Source organism: Ischnura elegans, chromosome 1 (assembly GCF_921293095.1).
Source record: "Ischnura elegans chromosome 1, ioIscEleg1.1, whole genome shotgun sequence".
NCBI lineage: Eukaryota > Metazoa > Arthropoda > Insecta > Odonata > Coenagrionidae > Ischnura > Ischnura elegans.
In genome coordinates, this window is record NC_060246.1 from 137,335,960 (window position 1) to 137,357,405 (window position 21,446).

A 21,446-nucleotide genomic window follows, 5' to 3' on the forward strand; every position below is an offset into this window, starting at 1 on the left:
GATGACACAAATGTTTCACAATAATAGTGTTATCACTATTCAATAGCTATCGATGGTAAAATGGCAATTTTATGCAATTATTTCTTTCTTTTACCTTCTTGTACACCCTCCCCGATTTCTCGCTATTAGTCATGAGGTTCTTGCTCTATTTTATCTAGTTTCTACACCTTCATAGTCTCATAGTTTATTGCATCCATAACTTTCTCCCCTGTATTTTGTTCTTGAATATGGGAAAATATTATTTACAACGAAATAATCAGTACCCCTTGCGTAGCATGCAGCAAATTTTCCAATAAAAAGCCAGTTAAGCGAAACATCAATAAGACAATTTAATTGATCACAAAAAGTACGGAACAATTTCTTTGCGCACGCATTTTTTCTAAATATTTATTGATCTTTGGATTGATCCTCACTGTATCACCCGGTAGTTTTCGTGCCGGAATTAAGAACGAAAGAAAATAGCGCATCGAAAATACATCGCATTTTTAGAATGAAGTAAAATTTTGAGAATACCTTACTTTCACTTCCTGTTGTTAAAATTTAACTTTCCCATGTAGGAATAAATTAATATTTGGAGAAGGAAAGAATCATTTAGGCAGGAAAACATCCCTTACAGCTGGATGAAGGATAAAATTGGTGTTAATTCAAATATTTGAGATATTTTCTTTATTTTTTCCATAATATTAAATGTAGGCCCTTATGAATAGAGTGAATAAGGGTTGCTTTACGGAAGATACATACCTTGTAGCATGCCCCCCTCTTTTCGAAGAAAGGCTTCCAAACCATACGGAAGCATTTCCGCCACACACCTTTATATGGGGTCCAAGTCGCACACCCGGTACCATGACATTCGAGTGAAATCATCCTTCGCACAACTGACGGCATGGCAACAGGCGATCTCTGTGGATAAGAGGGAATTTGGAGCACAGTTTGCACAACCATGCCGAGTATCATTTCATATTGAGGTTATAAGGGAGCCAAAGCTTTTATTTTTCACTACACGTTTCAGCAGTATAGTACGCCGGTTCTTTCGATAAGTCTTGTGCACTGAACTTTTTTGGGGCCCGTCAAATGATTTTTCACGGCCGATATCCAAGGACTAATTTACCATGTTCTCGTGCAAGTGGCTGCGTCATTTCTATTCTACTCTATGCAGTTCACTATTTACGATTCTGTATTTATTCATGGATATCGTCAGGGACTGATTGTTAATTTTATGTAACAGTGTGTAACACCAGTGGGGAGAAATCGATGTTACCGCAAGAAACGCCAATAGTTTATTTACCACGATCAAATATCCAGAAAATAGGAATATGTAGCGACTTAAATTCTAATGCCATGAGAGCAACGATTATAATCCCGGATACGTCACTATCATGCGTCGACTTCGTTTTGGTCTCCGCGAGAGGAGGACGAACAAAAGTTAGCTAGCTCTTTTCCATCCTGGTTCCTTTCACTGCTCCCGAGGCAAATATTAAATTGCCTCCACGGACAAAGATGAGTTTTCTGAAAAAAAATTGAACGCGTTCTTCCGGGCTGCTCTCCTTTTCTTATTTCATTTTTCCCTTTTCCAGTTATCCGCGCCAATCCACGCACATATTAATTCACCGAATAGGATATGCTCGACCGTATTCTCTAACGACGACGACGAGAAAGTCACTTATCGAGGGTGAAGGGAGCTTGTACCAATAATGAGAGCGCACACGCAACGAATGGGAGAGCCGTGTGAATTGCTCCGATAATACCTCGGTTCTCCATATATATATATCTCCCCCTCTCCGTATCCACTTGAATTTCCCACTTTCTTCCCAGTTTCCAGTATCTGTTCCACCAGCCAACCGCTTTGCTTCGATCAACTCCCTTTTAGCGTCTTTGAATCCATGTCTCGTTTCTTTATTAGTCACGGCTACAGCGTCGTAGCATCTGAATGCTATAGCACCGTCAGCGAACGTCGAAAATGGACGCATCGAAGAAAAAATCATGTAATCGCATTTTTTTGCACAAAGCATGTAACAAATTCGTGCCGAGTACTCTAATCAACATGCATCAGCTGTTTTCATATAATTAAAATGTATTTTCTGCATTAGAACCACCAAAATAAAATTTTTCAAAAATTGCCAAGTTTATATCCTGTCTAACTCGCAAACTACGCTCGCACAGAAAAAATGATAAAAATCCTTATTTCTATAAATTTTATTTTAACATGTAGATAGTTTACGTGAAGAAGGAAGGCCAGGGACAGGAAGTTCTGGAAAATTAGAAATTGTGCAAGAAAGGGGCAGCTCTCTAATAAAAAAGCAAATGTTCACGAGTCAAAGCCCAGTCCTTGCTATCCCCGTTCCCAAGCGCGCCTTCCATTAGCCAATCAGCCTGCTCCCCAATCTTCCCTCGTCTCAGCCTGCTCCTCAATCTCCGCTCGTATGTCTCATTGTCTTCAGACAGCCACCTACCCCACATAATTTAGGTCTATCCTAATCTCTATTATTACTAAAATATTTCTAAAACTTTTCAATCCTTCATCATTCACGAAAAGCGTAAAAATTCGTATATTTTGGGGGCCGCTAATAATTTTAAGCGTATTGTAGTCCATAAAAACATGTAAACTAAACTATATGAGTTTAATGGATCCATATTTCATGAATCTCCCTTGTTTCCCAGAAGTCTTCTCCAAATACTTTTAAGGCTCATTATTGTACATTTTACCCATGATCCTTGTTTACATCCTTCTCCTTCCTCACTTACTACCTTTTCACTTCCATCCTTCCCTCTATCATGATTTTCAACTTCCTCTAGGCTCTTTGCACGTCCTAATCACACCCTCTGTCTCCTTCAATCTATTTAAATCGAAATGTTACCTCAAGACCTGCCTTATATGTACTTAAGGATTCCCTGACACGACCCAGCCACCTTATGTTTGGAGAAAATGTTTGGACATGAAAAAAAAATAGGGTTGTGGAAAAACCAATTCAATGCTGGTAGTGGTGTGAGTGCATTGCATTTTTACTATGGTGATTTGACTTCGGTAAAAATATATTTCTAAAACTTTTCAATCCTTCTTCTGCTATTTCGGCGATAGATTTAAAAGAGGAGCGACAAAATGACATTTTTATGCGTTACAGTTAAGCAGTAGCTCTGAAAATTTCAAGTGAATTACACGCAGTGGTAGCATGCAATCTTCAGATGTGAGTTGTTTGTATGAAAAATACAGAATTTTTTTTCTCTTATCTGTAGAGCAGGTTGTGGAAGTAGCTGAGTGAGTGGTAATGAGATTGAGTTGACATTTGTGTTCACTCACGTCGGATATCTTTATCTCAATCACATAATTTTGATTATCCAGTATTGCAGAATATTCCAAGTTGTCTATTTCGCCCGTATGTCTCATTGTCCTCAGCCACCTACCCCATATAATTTAGGTCTATCCTAATCTATATTATTACTAAAATCAGTATAACAGAGACAGCGATATTCTCACGGGGAATAAAACTCTCGTATACGCCGTGGCTTTTCATATGTTCCAGCTAAGCAATGCGTTTCAAATACACTCCACTGGCTATTCCCCAAACTTTATCCTTCTGGGTCAGGTTTCGGCTTTAATGTTGTTATTTTGAAGATCTAGTCTTTGAATTTAAGTTGAAACCTTTATCGGGAAGCTTAAAATTTGTTAGATAATAGTGATATAAATTCAGAGTTCCAAAATGTTTCATCTACTGCCATTAAGCCTATTTAAATACTTATTTTCCGCACAGTTTCATCCATGATATGTCACAAAGCATTCAAATGTCATGATGGTGTATTCCATTCTTACGGATATTATTGACGAAAAAAGTATATCCATACATTATTCATGACAATTCTTCGCAGGCGAATTTCATTGGTTAATGTGATTACTAAATCGTACTTTTTTTTGATGGTTTTTCAGAATATATTGCAAATATTTTATGTGAAAACGTAAGCACGACCTTTTTACGTCTGCCAATTATTTTTTACCGTGGTGGCATGAATTTTAGTCATGTGAATTGAAGGTCATGCGTAAGGTTTTCCTTCACTTTGCGATTAATTTTCCTTGAGTGACAGGGCTTATTCCGAGTTCCAATGTTTTCATGAAACTTTGAAGAGTTCCGCCTAGGGAAAATGTTAGTACTCGACGAGTAGCGAGTTTTTTAAAATTTTGTACCTTTTCGCCATCTTTTGTTCCTAGGGAAGGCTAGGCAAGTCCTGGAAGACGGTATTGTTCTCTTCGCATGAACTATAAAGGAGTCATCTCCTTGCATATTTCCCTCCTTTGCCGAAAATCTATTGAGAGATCGTTTTTCATGAAAGCCTTGAGGGAGTTTCTGACGTCATAATGGCATTTTTTCAACTTTTTTACCCTCTCATGCTTCATGGCAACGCCTCACTTCCGCTGAATATACGATGCAAATTTTTTCAAGGCATAACTTATAGTCTACGCCATGCTTGGAGTAAGAAAGGGGTCCGGTGATTTCAGGGGTAAAGAAAAGAAATGGAAGGGTTGATGTGTCTTTATTACTTGGTGCGATGCAGGCTAAAGTAGATGGACCACTTTCATCAGCGTCCCGTCGACGTCAGTCAAGTCTCCCGCCTCTCTTCCCTTCTGTGCTCAACCTCTGTCCCTCGTTTTTCTCATAGGTAATAAACTCGCCGGGGTCTCCCATTCAAAAGCCGCCAAACTCTTTCCTCCTTTATCCACTCCACGTTACACCCATGCCACATCACTCGCCAGTTCGTCACTTGTCGCTCCTCTCTCTTTTCAGGCTAAAAAGCCTCTTCCCTATTGAATTCCTCTCCGCTTTGAAGATGAAGAGGCATGAAAAAAAGTATAGAGAGAGATGCTTGGGGGAAGTTATCCCCTCGGCTTGCGAGCTTCAAAATTTTCTACTGCCATGTTCATTATTTTTCACAAAGGTTGCGATATTACGTATAGAATTTAATATTTTTCGGGATACTGGGTATCACGAGATAGCGTGTTTACCAATCGGAAGTAATTGGAATGAAAAGATCACCCTTTACCTCCCGTGTTGCCATCAAATCACTTTTACATGGTTTATAGGTTCAAAGTATTCAAGCTATTATATTTATAGGTGATCCCGTCTCCATACAAATTCTTAATGGTCCAGCATAGTGATTGTGCTTAAGGGTTTTGTCGTTTCATTGAGTTGTGTGAATAGTAAATATAGCAAAGAATTTTTTCTCCTAATAACCAAGACACTTTACCCGCCAATTTATTATCATCATGGAATTCACAATACTATTCAAAGAATTCAGTCACGAAGGATATCAGGATTTCTCAGCAAATTGTTAGTAGGAAGAGTTATCACATTTTCCACCGAGTCCAAGCTTTGATTTCTTCCGACGTTTTGAGGGCATCTTCTGTCATCGTCTTCCTACTGATTGCGGTGTTAAGAGTTGTCGGATTTTAATCAGTCGTCTTTTTCACTGGAGTATTGTACCAGATTCAAGTTTATTTTGTTCACCACTGGAGGTAATTTAATGAGCATAAACCATTCATTATCAAAATCTAAGCATATATTTCAATGCAAAATTTTTATTTTCACCCATTTTCACCGAACATCATTACGAGGTAGAGATAAAAGTTATCGCAAAATTTGTCATTTACAGTAGTAAAGAAGAATCACTCATTTGACTAATAACTTAGTACTTCCAATAATTTTCTCATAATACTCCATGGATTTGGATTTCGATATGCAGCGAACAAAGAAATATCAACGGTAATTCATTTTAGGTGGGGGAGAATGATCAGTTGCCCACGTGTTGTTGGTGATTTTTCATGGAGGGGTCAGGAAGGAATTTCAATGTGAAGGGGAAAGCGGTCCAGTCTCACTCCCTGCCCCGTGGTGGTCGTTCCCTCTTTTTCATTTAACTACCGAGACGGTGAATCATCATTCCAGGAAGCCACCGAAGCGGTCATCATCTGCCATTTAAGGCCTATATTGTCCCCCTTTCAAATTTATGTACGGTGACCCTACCGGGGCAATGGATGGAAATTCCTCCCCATGCATAGTATCACACAGTTTAAAATGCTGGGTAGCTTCTTCATGAGATTCAGGGCGTTATGATGATTTTGGAGCCGATGCCATCTTATCCTACCATATGTGTAATCTATAAGCAGTAAAACATTTTACCTTACATTTTAGTTGTCCCTTAGCTACGATCCAGTTGATTTCTCTTCTTGAAATAATAATGCGGTAAAGGAAGTTTTTTGATGTAAATGAACGGAGTAAAAACTGTCATCGGTGATATGGCGATTACTCGCAGATCAAGTAAGGTGTACCAACGACATTAAAATGTGTAAACCATGGAAACTCTTCTTAAGCTCTCAAGTTTTCATAGCTTATTTAAGCGAGACTAGCGGCATCTGCTCCGCTTAATAAAGCAGAACAACTATTGTAAACTGGTCAAAATGCTGCTTTTAATAGCATTATCAAATTCTAATTCTCTTTATCGGCATATTTACCCAAATATCGTATTTTGAATCAATGAAAAAATATTTAAAAATTCGTCATTAATTTCGACTTCCTTCTCTCTGTTAATAATATATAACTTCAATAAACCTTCTTGATGTTCTTTAGAGGTATTTTCGTCGTTAGGTCCGTAATGGTATAGATAATGGAGGAGACGAATGACATACATAATCATTGTCTCCTAGGTTCAAGAAGTTGAGGAGGAGTGGTGAGAAATCTATTGTCGAGGTTTTTCTGGTCTTAACAAAAGGTACCGAGGGGATTACAGCTTCTCGTTCCAACCAGCGGATGGATTGCTGCACTTAAAATGCTCTCCGCACGTCTCCCAACGCAGATTGACTAAACTAAATATTGGCGTGAATTTTACAACTACTCGGAAAATCCCCGCAAACCGCTGGCATTTGAACCTAGGCCCTTGGGAAGCCAACACTCCAGCTACCACACCACCCCATCTCCGGCTTGATCTCCATTCTCTCTAGTGCTAGCGACACTGCCCAGTAAAAAGTAAAACTCTGCATTTGATGAGGAAAGGATGACATTTGGTACGGTTTCATCTTGAACTAATCTAAGGTGTACCTTAAAAAAGTCTTGGCCGCCATTTTGATTAAAAAGATTATTCTTTTTTCAAAACTCACTCTCCCTCAAGATCGCTGACTTGAGAAGGTGGCGCAGTTAAGCTTTTTTTGCAGCAGTTTAGAAGTAAACGGACTCAGCAGTCCGAGACCAGGATGAGACACACGTTAGATAAGGAGGCGCTCCTTAAAATATGAAAAAGCTGAAGATAGGATCGTTATGTACGAGTTTTCAGGAAAATAAAGGGGCCTGATTTGGAGTGTGACGCTCTGTGATGCGGACAAGTGGACGCTAAGGATGGAGGACAAGGAAAGACTGGACGCGGTCCACTCGTGATTAATGAGGAGAGCGGAGAAGGCTAAGTAGGTATCTCGGACAGTTTACTTTACATATACCACTTCTTATTTACATAATGTGACCCGGTTTTCAATGAATAATCATCACCACTAACGGTGTATGTAAAATAGTAGTGATATAAGTGAAACTGAACATTCAAGAAACCTTATAATGGAATACCACGCCGTTAATAATGAGTTAGTGAAGACTAAGTTGGCCAAAAGGGAGAGTTGTAAAGTGCCGGAATTGTTGTGCGAATGGAGGAAAATTCAAAATAACATACGGTGGAGAGGGAGGGTTTGGATGGAGTTTCGTACGAAGCGGAGAAGGCATGTTACAGCCCTTGCTAAAGGTAGGAATGTGAAACTAGCGGGAAAGAGGTGAAGAGAAATAGCACCATGGATAGTATAAAAACAAATGAGATTTATTGTGAATTGTAAAGGTAATTATAATTTAGGAGGGGAAGCAGGTATAGGTACTTCGAAAATTGGTCCGGGTAAACCTGGCTTAACTGGTGGAACACTTGAGTTATAATAATTTATCCCCTCCGCCTATTTTTTCATCCCCCACCTCCACTTATGGGGCAGGGATGATAGCGCTTCGAACAGAATCGTTTAGAGTGGTGCTAAGAGCTTCTTCTAATTTCATAAAATCAATTGTTAGAGGCGTGACTTTATGAAATTGCTTAATGTTAAAATGAAAGAAAATATTAAGTTGATGTGTAAATTTTTAACCTGTAGTTTAAATATAAAATAATTACATATAATGCTTGTTATAGTATAAGCAATTTATTAAAATTACACATGTTAAATTTACAAAATTTGTTTTCTTCAATGCCTAACTTCTCGCTTGCCTCATCAAATTCGTCGTTTTAGTACAGAACGACGCGATAGAATAGGCGAGGAATGGAAATAAATATCAGTGGATGGGATTGTGGAAGAGTGCATGAAGGGAGGGTGGAAGCGGGGGTGTTTGTGAGGGGTTGTGGAGGCCCGCGAGTACTTCTCCTCGCTGGCCTCGGAGAGGGCGGCGGAACAAGAGATGAATTGCGCGATGCTCCGACTGTGACGGGAGACAAATGAATATCCTCCGCTTCGCCCTTCCCTTAAACTCACTCCCTCTCTCTCTCTCTATCTCTCTCTGCCGTGGAGCGATTTTCATATATCATTGCGATTTCAAATTGGATCACGTTGGAGTAGAGAGAGCAAAATCGATGCATGGTTTGCTGCCGCGATCAAACGGGTTTTCATTAATGCCCGTCCTCTCGACTCGGGAATGGAATTGCATAGTAAATACGTAGGGGTGGCGGTAGCGTGGCGCAGCGGCGCGCGACGCGACGTGGCGTAGGGTTTGGTCTCGAGCTAGAAAGTCGACCGGTTAAACGAGATGGAATCGGGGGGTTGAGAACGCGAAACACAAATCGCGAGAAATCGGGCTCGGAATCAAATTTTATTTCCCATTGTTTGTCTCTCTCTATTATATTACCTGGGCCTAAGGGCATAAAATTCATATAAATAATATTTCCGCAAAAAATTTTGTAAATTTATTTTACTATAATTGTTATTTTGCAAGCTATGTTAAACGTCTATGAATCTCCTTGAGTCCTATGAGATCTTTAGTAGCCCATTTATGTATTTAGTTTGTGAAGTTACGATATATAGATTGGTTATTCTCAGGAGTTTCAGGGAAAGGCTCTAAAACGCTGCCTCATTGAGTAAATAATGGTATTTGGTCTTTATTACATCAAATTAACAAGGAGTCTTTTATTATGGGATTAATATAAAGATGATTACTTGGAAATTTAAAGCTGAAAAATCAAAACATTAATTTTAAGATAGAATTTAAAATATTAATATTTGCCATTTGTCTTACTTTTCTCGAGCCCAAAACTGGGACCAATACTTACTCTTGAGAAACGTTTCAGAAAAAATAACTCAAAGAGTAATAGAAGCTCTATTAAGGCGGTTAAGTAACGGAATGAGATTTTCCAATATGGAAGCAAAGTTATGTTCTCGATGCTCAAGAATTCAAGGACTAAGCTTGAGAGGAATGGGCAGGTCAAATATGTATTCTCTATGTTTTCATTCTCCTTCTTTTGCGTTTTTATTGGTTCGTGCATCAGTGGCGTAACTATGGAGGAGTAATCGGATAGATCATCCCCCAAAGCCTCATAGAAATAAAAAAAATTATTTAAAACTATTGTCTAGTTTTGACATTCATAATATCTGCATCTGTTTAAAGATAAATTTTTAGTGCCAAAATAATGTAATATATAGGTGTTTTCAGGCATCTTATTTTTCAAAAACTTTCTCGGACCCCGTTGCCTGGGAGGGTGGGCGCCACCATGGGTCATCTCACCCTCCCCCCCCCCCTCAAAGCATATTCATAGTTACGCCACTTTCGTGTATTATTATCCTTTACCGATTTTAACTAACGGCTTTCGATGTAGGCTTCTAATTTAGGCTTCATTATTTGAAAATATAACCACGATCTTGTTTATACATAAATGAAAGCTTGTTAATGGGTTTGATTGATGAACTGTCTGCCAGAACAAGGTGAATATTAATTCACTGGCGGAGATGGCCCACGCAGCCATCGCTATTTCCAACGATTCCGTCGTTTTTCCTGCCCAATCGAGGCCTCGTTACGATAATCGAGCAGATCACTCTCCGTGATGACTCTGCCATCGCTCGGTCGCATCGCGAGCACGTGCTAATCCGCATCCCTGATCCCCCAAATCCTTTCCCAATCCACCCACTTCACTCCCTGCTATCACCATTTCCCTTCCTTCCATTTTCCTTCGCTCTCCATGCTTTGTCTCACAGTTTTCCGCCTGTCATGTACCTACTCAAATTAATGTTTAGCAATCAGCTAATTCTTTCATTGTTATTATTTTCCCAAATCCTTACATATATCGATTATAATGCACTGTTTAATCAGTCTCATCAGTAATTCATTCATTTTCCTTTTCATTATGATTATATATATATTTATATATATTTTCCGCTGATACAATTGGGCCCCACCTTCATTTTCAACGTTTAAAGTCGTACACGTATGATTTGTGCATTTACTTAAGTGGTACTTAAGGAATTTAAATTCAGAATAGGCTTTGTTATATTGCACTTCAATTTATTGATAAAATCAGTAAATAGGTTGATAGTAATTGTTTGAAGCCTTCTGAATATACCTTTTTCGAAAATAAAACTTAAAATCTTGAGTCAAAAGAGCCAAAATCTATAATTTAGTGTTCTACTGGAACTTAATATATTTATAGGCATCTATTATTTCCCTTACTGCTGCTTTAAACCCCGCTTGCATATAATGTGGTGTCCCTTGGAAAATAAATGGTCCTGCTTTGAGTTTGGGTATGTAGGTATTGCTTCTTTTCCACTCTTTTGGCATTTATTTTCCGTTAGGTTTATTTTAGCCGCCGCTTACTTACCGTCTCTTTTCAACCATCCCTCCCTCTCCCCCTGCCTACTCTTCCAATCTATCTCTCGCACACCGTTCTTTTCCCAGCATCCCCCCCAGCGCTCCGTTCAATTCAGTCTCCCTTCCCTCCCCATCTGCTCCTCTCCTTCCCCCGCACACCTACAACACCGCCCTCCCACTTCAGCCACCCTTTGTGCCGGCTTGGCCTCCCGGCGGCGGTGGAGTTTCCCGTCCTCTCTGCCGTGCAAATATGGGAACTGAATAAAAAAATAATGCGAGGGGGGGTGAAGGGGTGTGTGGGCACGGTTGATTTGCCTCTTTCCCTCCAGCGAACCGCCTCCCTCACCCAATATCTCTCCCCCTTAGATGCAAAGGGAAAGGAGATTGTCCTTACAGCGGACGTCCGATATTCGCGAAATCACTAAGTTGGTATCTACTCCAAGATTGAAATTCGCCATCAAGAAATCATTTGGCTCAGTTGCAATACGAACTCGGGTCTCTCAATTTCCGGTTACGTATGCTCACAGGCACGTAACAGTTAGAAAGTATGAATTTGGGTGATATTTTTCTCTCCATTAGGCATACAATTGAAAATGATCATTAAAGGAACTTGGTTCTGGGACTCTTGTAGATTGTCTTTCTTCCCCTTTCATCATATCCCTACCGATTTCTCCCTTATTTTAGGGATAAAAGAGGGAGTGGATGTAGGTAATTGATCTGATGCGTTGACTAGAGCACTCGTTTCACTTCCAGAGGGCTCGGATTCAAATCTCGGCGGTGATAGAGACTTTTCAAAGACTTCCCTCTCCCTTACCAGTGCTTTGTGAAGGGCACTTCACGAATAGCGCGTCGTCCCTCGGATGGGACGTTCGGCCGCGTTCCTCTTGGTGCCTTCCGTTGAGAGCAGGAAAATTCCAACACCAGGTTTCTCTCCTCCCTTCCTTCCCTTCTCTTCCCTAGGACGGAAACGACCGTAGCTGCCAGCCGCCTTAAACTAATTCCATTCATAGGAGGTGGATGTTCTAAGGTAGCATGAAGACCAATGGGGAAAGGTGGTCCCGGAAGCCGCACTCTACCGTTTGCTTCCCTCGATGGTTTTCCATGCGACTTCCGTAAAAGCGTCGCGAACGAGTGATGCGTTATCAGGCGAACCGGAAGCTCCGCTCCGAATTTCCATGTCGCAGCGCCGCCGCCACGTTTTTCCGCTGTCTGTCCTCCTCCACGTGGGGAGTTCCGCATCCCTAGAGCCAACCACAATATCTGCTTCAATTTTTCACAGACATGAATGTATCACATCGATGAGTACGCTTTGTAAAATCTGAGATCCAAACGTCCTTCACAAGGATTCACTAGGACTCCTGTTTTTTACATGCTGGCCATGTGTTTTTGTTGCTGGGTCTTTCTATGAATATAGGAGCTTAATAAAAATATTTTTTCAAGTAAGAGTATTATTTTTTGTATAAAACATAGCTTAAGTTTAAAGCAGTAAAAATAATCGGGGATTCTTTTAGTGGAACATAAGGTCTTTGAAGATTTTTTCATTTGAAATTAAGTATTTGATGAATAACTATATAACTATATCATAAATAACTATATAACTTCTCTCCTGCTTAGAATGAAATTAAATTTTTTTGCTTTTAATGCCATTTCTGATGATGAATTATCGTTCAGAAATGGTATTCTGTAAAATATACCAGAAAGTGGTATTACAACCAAAGGCGGATCCACTATTTTTTCTGAGGGGGGCACAAGGGTCTGACAGGAAAATGGTACTCTCATATTTGAGAATAAAAACAACATACAACAATTACTGTACGAAATTATCCCTTTATTTTAATATGGAATCAATGAAAAGAATAATTCTTAAAGATATATTAATTTATACGTAAAGGAATTATTTATTATTATTACTTAGTAATTAAAATTAAAACATTATTTGATGATGAAAATACTTTTTTCTAGAACTTGAACGACATCCAACCGCTGAAATGGACCCAACGCTCCATTTAGGGCTCCAAATATGGGTTTAATTTCCTTTTAATCTTTCGTTGTTTCTTTATAGAAAATGCTTGATTTCATGGAACGTACTTTCTTTATTTGGAATGCCCAATCCCAAGCTTTGTTGACTTCGTTTATCTCAAACGGGTACTATTTCACATCATCATAAATTACTGAGTTGTCATTATTTTTATTGGTTATTCCATGAAACTCCCAACTCCTCCTTTAGTTGTTAGCGGAATAATATTTTTTTGCATGGCAATAGACCCACTTTCATATCATCAGACTCAACGTTACATCGCCTAGAATTTATACGCCAAAAGTAGATTTCAAGCGCAAACCTTGTGAAATGTTAGAGTATAATAACCTTTTGTATAAAGTGAGTTTAGCGAAGCTACCAAATCTTCGATCCTTTGAAAAATATTATCATCTGAATATTGTGCACTTCATATTATCTACGAACATTTAGGGATAATTGCTTTCATGGAAGAGAAAATTTGTATTATTTAAGAAATCGTCTTCTTCTGCCCCTTATTGATGCATCTTGGTCGTTATTCTGTCTTGTGATTAGTTCTTCATTCTTTTTCACGAAATTATATAGATCCTTCGACTCTTGTCTCTCATTTTTTTATGTTTTTTTTTGGCGTTATGTCCATTAGTCCATTTAATTTTTCACTTTTTTCTTTCAGGGTTCATCCCCACTTCTGCTGATTCCCTGCAACAAACAATATCATTACAGCTGTTGGCATAGATTTCATCCATCATTTGACCCTGGCCTAGAATCTCCTCAAGGTAGGTTTTACATTTTTAATATTTATTTTATCTTTCGCTTCTTCATTCGATTTCGGACCCATTTCCAGTACAGGAAATAAAATTCTCATTCAAGAGGCTTTCACCAAGATGAAATAATTTTCGACTGGTAATGATATGTGTAAATATATGAGGAATATGAATGGAAGAAATTCATTACTATCTGCAGTTTAAAGTTTAAATATTACTCCAAATGTCTCTTACTTGTTGGAAAACTGAGAAGTGCTCTTTAGGATTTAAAGGAGGGACATTTGATTGATAGAAGCTGTGCTTATACACTCAGTGGCCTTCGTACTTCATTAACGTTGACGGCTTTGACGGTTTAATTCATTTACTGAAATGTAAATAGTTGCAAACACAAGTGCAGATATTACATGAACTTCATACAGCTCAGCTTTGATTTCCTACGACGTTAGCCATCTTAAAAACAAGTGTTTGATAACCGCACTAAACTCACTTTTATCCAATTTTATAAACAAATGAAAGTTATTCACTACAATCGGCAACAGCAATGAAACTGTGGCGTGGATACAACTGAAACACTAACAGCTGACTAGTGAAGAGTGCTGTTTTCAGAGAAAAAATTAATTTTTTATATTAACACTGTAATCTCTCGGAAATTCTAAGGACTTATTGAATGACCCTCCTAATTTCAAGTTTTCACGAATATCACGTCATTAGGAGAGGATTAGAGCTAGTGTGGAAGAAAGAAATTACTGAGAGTTACGAGTGGGGAAGGGAATTGGATCATCATTTGTGCTAAATCGAGTCCCATGACAGGGTCACGCAATTTCACGAGCTTTGTTGCGTAGACTGTGTTTGCCCAGGTAACAATGATGGCGTCATCGGATGGTACTTGAAAACAAATAAAATGGATTGTACACTTTGCATTAATTCGAGATAGTATTAGTCTCGTATTAGGTCGGATAAAAGGTCTACAAAGGAAAGTGACTGCTTCCGTTAATACGTTTCTACTCCCATTTCACATCAATGAGTAAGCTGTGGGCATAATTTGATGATATTATTTGTATGCAAAACAGAATGGAATAATGAAGAACTCCCCAGGGGATTTGTTTATTTCAAACGCGCAAATTAAAATAATGCCGTAATACAATTTACCTTAACTTCAGTGCGAAACTTACGTAATCTCAGCGTAATAACAGTGACATTATTATGCATCACTTGAAACTTAACAATCATCCTTTTTTACTGGGCATTAATAACAGTAATATATGTTTTAGCTTACCCAAAGTAGCGTGAAAATGCTCCACGACAGCGCTCGCAGCCAATTACTCCATTGCATCGGAACACGGTTAGGTTATTTTTGAAGGCACCAAAATTTCGTGAATCACCATTTGCTATAATCCATTTGTACTATTTTCTTTTACATAATTGTATTTCTAAATGTGTTTTAGTAAATTTTTTACATAGTCTGTAGGTATTATTTCAGCCTCGTTACACTCATGAACATTAACACCGCCGAACATAGCTGTATACTTTCTGGAGGGTTTCGAAAATTCAGAGCCTCTGGTAGCGAGACATTGGAGCGTAACCATTTCCTTTAGGAGATCCATGTTGAAATTGTAACTTTGAATTTTGGGCTTGGTCGGCGTTTTTTTACCGTTGAATTGCTTTTTGCAGTTATGAGGAGATGGCTACATAAGACTTCATGCAGAATTGAACTCAATGCACTTCTTTTCATCGTATGGAGCTCAGGCCAATGGGTCACCGCGCCTCGTATTATCAGTATAACCTTGCGAAGCCATTTGACTTCAAATGAGTTGCAAAACGCGTTAAATGAAGCCAGTTGTCCCAGACAACATTTTGAATCGTAACTGAACGGTTGAAGCCTGAATAAAGTGACAGAACGAATTTATACGGTATTGGAATCGATATAACCGCCTCCACACCAATTCCATCTCCTCCCACTCGCGATATCCAGTCTGCATAGGGATTCCGAGGGAGAACCCAAGAAGAAGAGAAGGATAAGAGGGTGAAAGACGAGACGTTGAAAAGTAGCGGGCGAGATAATGGGGGTAGCGTGGGAGGAACGGATAAATAATACTCCTCACTCACGGGACGAAATTGAGAGCATTCGCATCCCGTCTTGCATTTCAGCGAGGAAAGGAGTGGAGACAAGGAATAGAGGGTGGGATTACGTGCGTTTGTGGGATGGAGAAGGGTTTTGGAGGAGTGGAGAGGGTAAATCTGCCCCTAAGGGGTATAGGCAGAGGGAAGGAACAGAGTAGGCGGTGGTTGTTCCAGAGTTTGGGGGAATGCAACACTGCACTAGCGCCACTCCACCACTCTTTCCACCCCTTATTTCTTCTTCCTCCCCCAAGTACACTCTCGCACCACTGCATGTACACCGCCACTCTAGACTCCCTACCCTTCACTCTCCCCCTCTTCAACAGCAAAGTCCTATTTTCCTCCCATACCCCCTCAAAGCAACCATTCCCCGCTATTCCCTACCCTCCCCCCTCCCCCCAGCACTCACGGTAGAAACCAACCCTCCCCCGCGAAATTTCTTTCCACTGCCCCCAAAACATTGGGCGTGCTCTTGGAGATTTTTATCCCCCTAACTCTCACTCCCTCGGAGCTCAAACCTCCCCTGCCCCTCTGTTGCGCAAATGCAATAGGTGAGGGTTCTGTGCGGTAATGTGCGCGCGTAGACCCCAGCGATGGCATCTGTATAACGATGGTGATCTCGAGCTTTACTTCGTGGGCTTCCATGATTTCAGGGACGGAAAAATTAACGCTGAAATTCCACTTGATGAAAGATTTATGATAAAGACGTGAAGGGTGTGGCATCTTCGGATACCTGATCGTAATCATCCGCTATAAAAACCAGCATTATTAGTCTTAGGCAGTCTTAGAAACTGTTTCATGATGCTTGGTTAGAGTCGGAAGGTTATCCAACCGTAATCTTGTTATAGGAATATTTATAACTCAGATTAAAGCGTGGTAGTTCAGAATAAATTTGAGTTTAGCTAGTAAATTGAAGAATTCGTTGACTCCGATTTTTATGTCCCGAAATATTTTAACTATAAATTGTTGAAACGGGCCTTAATAAATCTCGTATCATATGGAATTGCTCTAAATATTCTCACAGCTACAGTTTATAGGTTTGATGAAAAGAACTCCTGGCGACCCTCTGTGAGTGTTTGAATCCGTGATTGGAGATGACGAAGTACTTGTTTCCATACCATAGCAAGGGCTACGAATTTTTAAGAAGACGATTGAGATCTTATAAGAAGCCAATCTCTACTGATTCACTCGGGAACCTATCAAAATGCAGGATTTATTTAATCAAATTTAGATAAGCAGCATGGAATATCTGCTCACTATTTCCATTTCAGTCATTTTTGGTGACATCTCATAGGAATTATTTGCCAAAACGTTCTTAAGAATATTTGCCAGTCAACATGATCACATCTCAAACGGTTTTTACTTTTCCATTAGTTCTTTGACTGATTTCAAATCCTTAGAAACATCTCATGAAAATACGGTCGGAAAGGAGTGTACAATGTACACTGTACATTTATCTATGACAAATAAAAACAGCGTCAATGGTTGTCCAATAATTTCACTCAATGCCTCTAAATAGCCTAGTTGGAGCCCTGTTTTTGAAGGCATGCCCTTAGCGTAAACTTTGAGAGAGAGAAGGCAGTGGGGGTGTCTCCGATATTTTGGAGTGAATTTTTCTTAGCTGAGTCGACTTGGGTGCAGCCGCCCGAGCGAAAGGAGATGAGAGGCTTCTGTTTTGGGGGAGGGGGATCCATCTCCCTGAGAAACGCACGTCATGTTTCTTCTGATGCGCCCTCTCCGTATCCCCCACTCCCTCCCTTCCCCAAAACCGCCGACGGGCGGCGTCCGCAATCATGCGTGGTCGTCCAAGCCGCATCCCCGAAGTCAACTAAGCGTGCTTTGCGATAGATTCAAAGGGTCTTGCGATCCATCAAAGTTTGTACCGATTTCCGAGCGATACCAACCCTACCATCTTGAACTTAGACGTGTTTTCTGAGATGAGGCTTCGGGTATCACACCGGTTTTAAATTCTCCAAGTTTTCCGATGTTTCAATGAACTTTTATTAAGAAATGGCTAGTGGCGAAAAAAATCTTTTCAGGCTTGACTTGATGGAAATGCGATACATCCATGATAAAAAATACAAATGGTTATCTCCACCCTTTAATATAAAACTCCACAAACGACCATTGTTTCGACAAAAATTTATATCATTTTTAAGGCCATACTGCTGGTGATCTAACCCCCTAAATGCCTATTTAGGCGTCTTGATGGGTAGCACGTAAAATAGTTTCTAGATGCAGATTCATTTCTCCGGTAGAGCAAATGACCTCTCTCTCTCACTTCTTGTACAATCCATACAAATAAGTTGCATAAAACCCGTTGTCCATTCGTGCCCTTCTCCATTCATTTCGCGACTCCTTTCCCCGCTAATTATGAAATAAATTGTTGAAAATATTTTTCACCCCAAACCCCCTGGACAGCAGATTACATTGTAGTGAAAATCCCGGCTACAATCTGGTGGCGAAAGCGGAAGTAGCGTACAGTACGAATGGTTGGCGACCACGTGGGAAAAGAGAGGGAGATAGTGAAGGCGTGAAAAAGGAGGCGTGCGTAGAGAGATTCGGCTGGGGGTCGTGTGAGGAGAGGTGCCCGGGGGTGTATTTCCGGGAGGATATTGCGGCGAGGCTTGCAGGGTTGGTGGGCACGTGATATCTTTCTTCCCTCTTTCGCCGCCTCCAACCCTCTGCAAACCCTCGTCGTGTGTGTGCAGGCTCTCCTTTCTCACCCAAGTGTTTTTGATGTTTGTTTGGTATATTCGTACTATAGGGGTATGTGACTGCCAGCCGAGTCTGTCAGGAAGGCATCCATTTACCTATTTTCACGTGACAGTTCAGCCAAATAGTAGTTTCGGCCTGGGTATAAATACTGTGAGAGTGCTGGTTGTATCACCTTGAAAATGACAAAATGTGTTGAAACCATGGTCGGTTGTTGAGTTTTAAATTAAAAGTGTGGAAATTAGCATTCGTCTTCTTTTATCATGGATATTAGATTTGAGTTACATTTCATCCAGACTGTATATTTTTTTATCCAGTTTGCCACGTGCAACGCTTATGTGTTTTTGTGGGTTGCTTACTTCTCTACTTCTACACATGAATGGTATCTGTCGTCTTTCTTTTCGTTCTTAGCCCATAAAAAGCTAGAATACAATTTCACTGCAGCAAAAGAAAACTGTTATGGAATTTAGTTGAATTAAGATTCCGTCCTTTCTATATATTCCATATGATTTCTGGTCTAAGATACCTAAAACCGGCTTTAAGCTACTGCTAAATGTACATTTCTCATGATGTGTCTTCTTTATTCCGAGCTTAGTTTTTAAGGTTTATTTTTCGTTTTTACAATGTTTTTGTATGATTAAATGGTTATCCATTATCTATAGAAATAAATAAGGAGATGAGGAAACATTCATTAATACAACTTTCCAATTTCCTAATTCTTTCGGAGGGATGGAAAATTGTTTTTGCAATTATGGTTACTAGACTCGTGAAGAATACCTTGATCCAAAACATCTATTTTGGTGAATATGTTGCCTCTCTAAGCTCATTTACGAGGGTGTAAAACGGATCTATTTTACCTATTTTTATTTTCATGTATTTCGGGATAGAATTCGTTAATAATTCCTTGATGGTGTAACGGTTAGCATTGGTGAAAAGTTCTTGGGATATCCTTTTAAGTGTTGAACTTAGAGAAAATATATATTTTCACGCTTGCAAGTGATTGTGTGCACAACAATCCAATGTCTTGACCATTGTCCTTACGACTTCCAAAATTAATGAGGGAATTTCTTAACAACTTGCTAATTAATGGTCCGTGAAATAGTGGGCTTGTAATCAAGATAATGACGTTCGTGCTTCTCTCTCTTCCTTCGGCTCATCACTTTCAGCGCGGGTGAAATGGCCACAAAGGAAATCACGCATCCCCTTGTCAAAAACCCCTTGTCTAAGGGTTGTATGGGGTGGAGGGTTGTAGACGGGAAGGAAGAAGGTTGGGATGTGGGATTAGTTGGAGGAGGGTGTGCGTGGATCTTTTGTAGCGCTCTTCGTTTGTTTCGGGTGTGCGTCCGTTGCGGACAGCGTCGCTCCATTATCGGCGACGTCGTGTCCGAGCAGGGGGAGGAAGGAGATAATGGGCGAGGAATGTAGAGAGGGTGGGGCTGTAGGACTAGGTGGGAGGGGACGTAGGGGAGATAAAAACGCCCTGGGAGGGAGGGAGACTTAAGGGGAGGGTTGGGGCCAAAACGAGGTACATACATTTTGCGCAACCCCCAAAGGAAAGGATAAGTCTCATTGAGCAACCCGCAAGAATATAGAAGGAGAAAGGAGCCACATCGTGCGGAGTTGCTCCTTTTTTGGCCTCTTCCAACCCTGCTACTTTTGCTCATCCAATATCATTCAACGAGCACTGTTGTTGAATTGTTCGGGAGCTTGGGAAGGGTGGATGGTGATATTTGGTGGAACTGTGTATCAGGAAACATAGTCACAGACTGATAAAGTCTTCTTGGTAAATCAGCCGGGTCTGGAAGGACATTACTGTCAACGTTTCGAGGGCCTTCTCTGCCATCGTCATCAGGGCGAATGATGGGCCTGGTTTGGTGGTGGTATATACAAATTTGGGGCGATCAAGTTTTCTGATTGTGATTGGTGATTGTGATTGTGATGGTGAAAAGTGATTGGTCCGTTTTTGGTGTCCTTCTTCCTCTTAGCTTACTCGTTTGATGATGGGATTCGATGATTTGCTCAGGTTGAAACCCGCGTCTCTAATACAATGACTAGTGATTTATCAGCAAGATTCGTTGGAAAAGCACCAAATCCTTCACAGTCACAGACACAGGCGGATTTAGGCGGGGAGGCACGTGCCCCCTTAAGACGCTAAAAATATAGACAAGATTGCATCCAGTATTCCTTCCGAATAAATTGATATAAGGGTCTTGCCACCTTATTGCCATCCTCTCCTTTATGTGACATAAATATTGCCTGGCTGGGATGCCAGGGACTGGATTTACCTCATTGTGGACTTGAAGGCGTGGCGACATCATTGGTCCCATTCCCTTCCGAAGGAAAGTGACCAGAGAACCCTCATAACGAGGTGGGAGGAGTGAACCATGCTATATTGAATCCGTCCTACTGTACATCTTACTTAACGTTCGTCCTGCGATGAATTATTATTTCTCTGATTCTGGCAATATCCTCTCATATTGCTCGCAGGCGTATAATATATCCTGATTCCTATCTTTCCCATCAAATTATGCCGTAACAGCTGCGTCAACTTATACATAAAAACACACCACACTAGAATATGCGGATCAGTTGGCGTTTCATCAATTCTTAATGATAGCAATGTCTTTAAATTTAGGTTGGAAAGATGGCATATGAGAAATATTATTTCTTTACTTGATTTTGAAATCATAATACTTATCTGATATATATGAGAAACTATATATCTTCTAAAATATTTAAGGTTAAATTGAATTCAGTTAAAATTTGTCGAATTATCATCATCAGTCAGCGATCCAAAGATACGATTGACAAAAGTCTCCGCTCAGTTAACCTATCAGCTAATCTTCCTCAACTTAAGTTGCGATTCTTTTTCACAACCTTTCTCACTTTGACCATTTGTTTCATTTAAGGCCTTCCTTTCACCGTTTGATGATTTCCCTCTTCAAGCCATGTCTCATGCAGAGGCCAATTTTATCAGTTCAATCTTCTACT

At 40.1% G+C, this 21,446-nt stretch overlaps 1 protein-coding gene across 2 annotated transcripts in view; it reads left to right on the top strand.

Moving 5' to 3' along the window:
• The window catches only part of LOC124170692, a 966,542-nt gene that overhangs the window by 286,316 nt on the left and 658,780 nt on the right, over nt 1-21,446 (top strand). For both annotated transcript variants that reach the window (XM_046549599.1, XM_046549607.1), the window contains exon 3: nt 13,532-13,634. The gene's annotated coding sequence lies outside the window, so the exon portion shown is untranslated. The remainder of the gene's footprint in view (nt 1-13,531; nt 13,635-21,446) is intronic.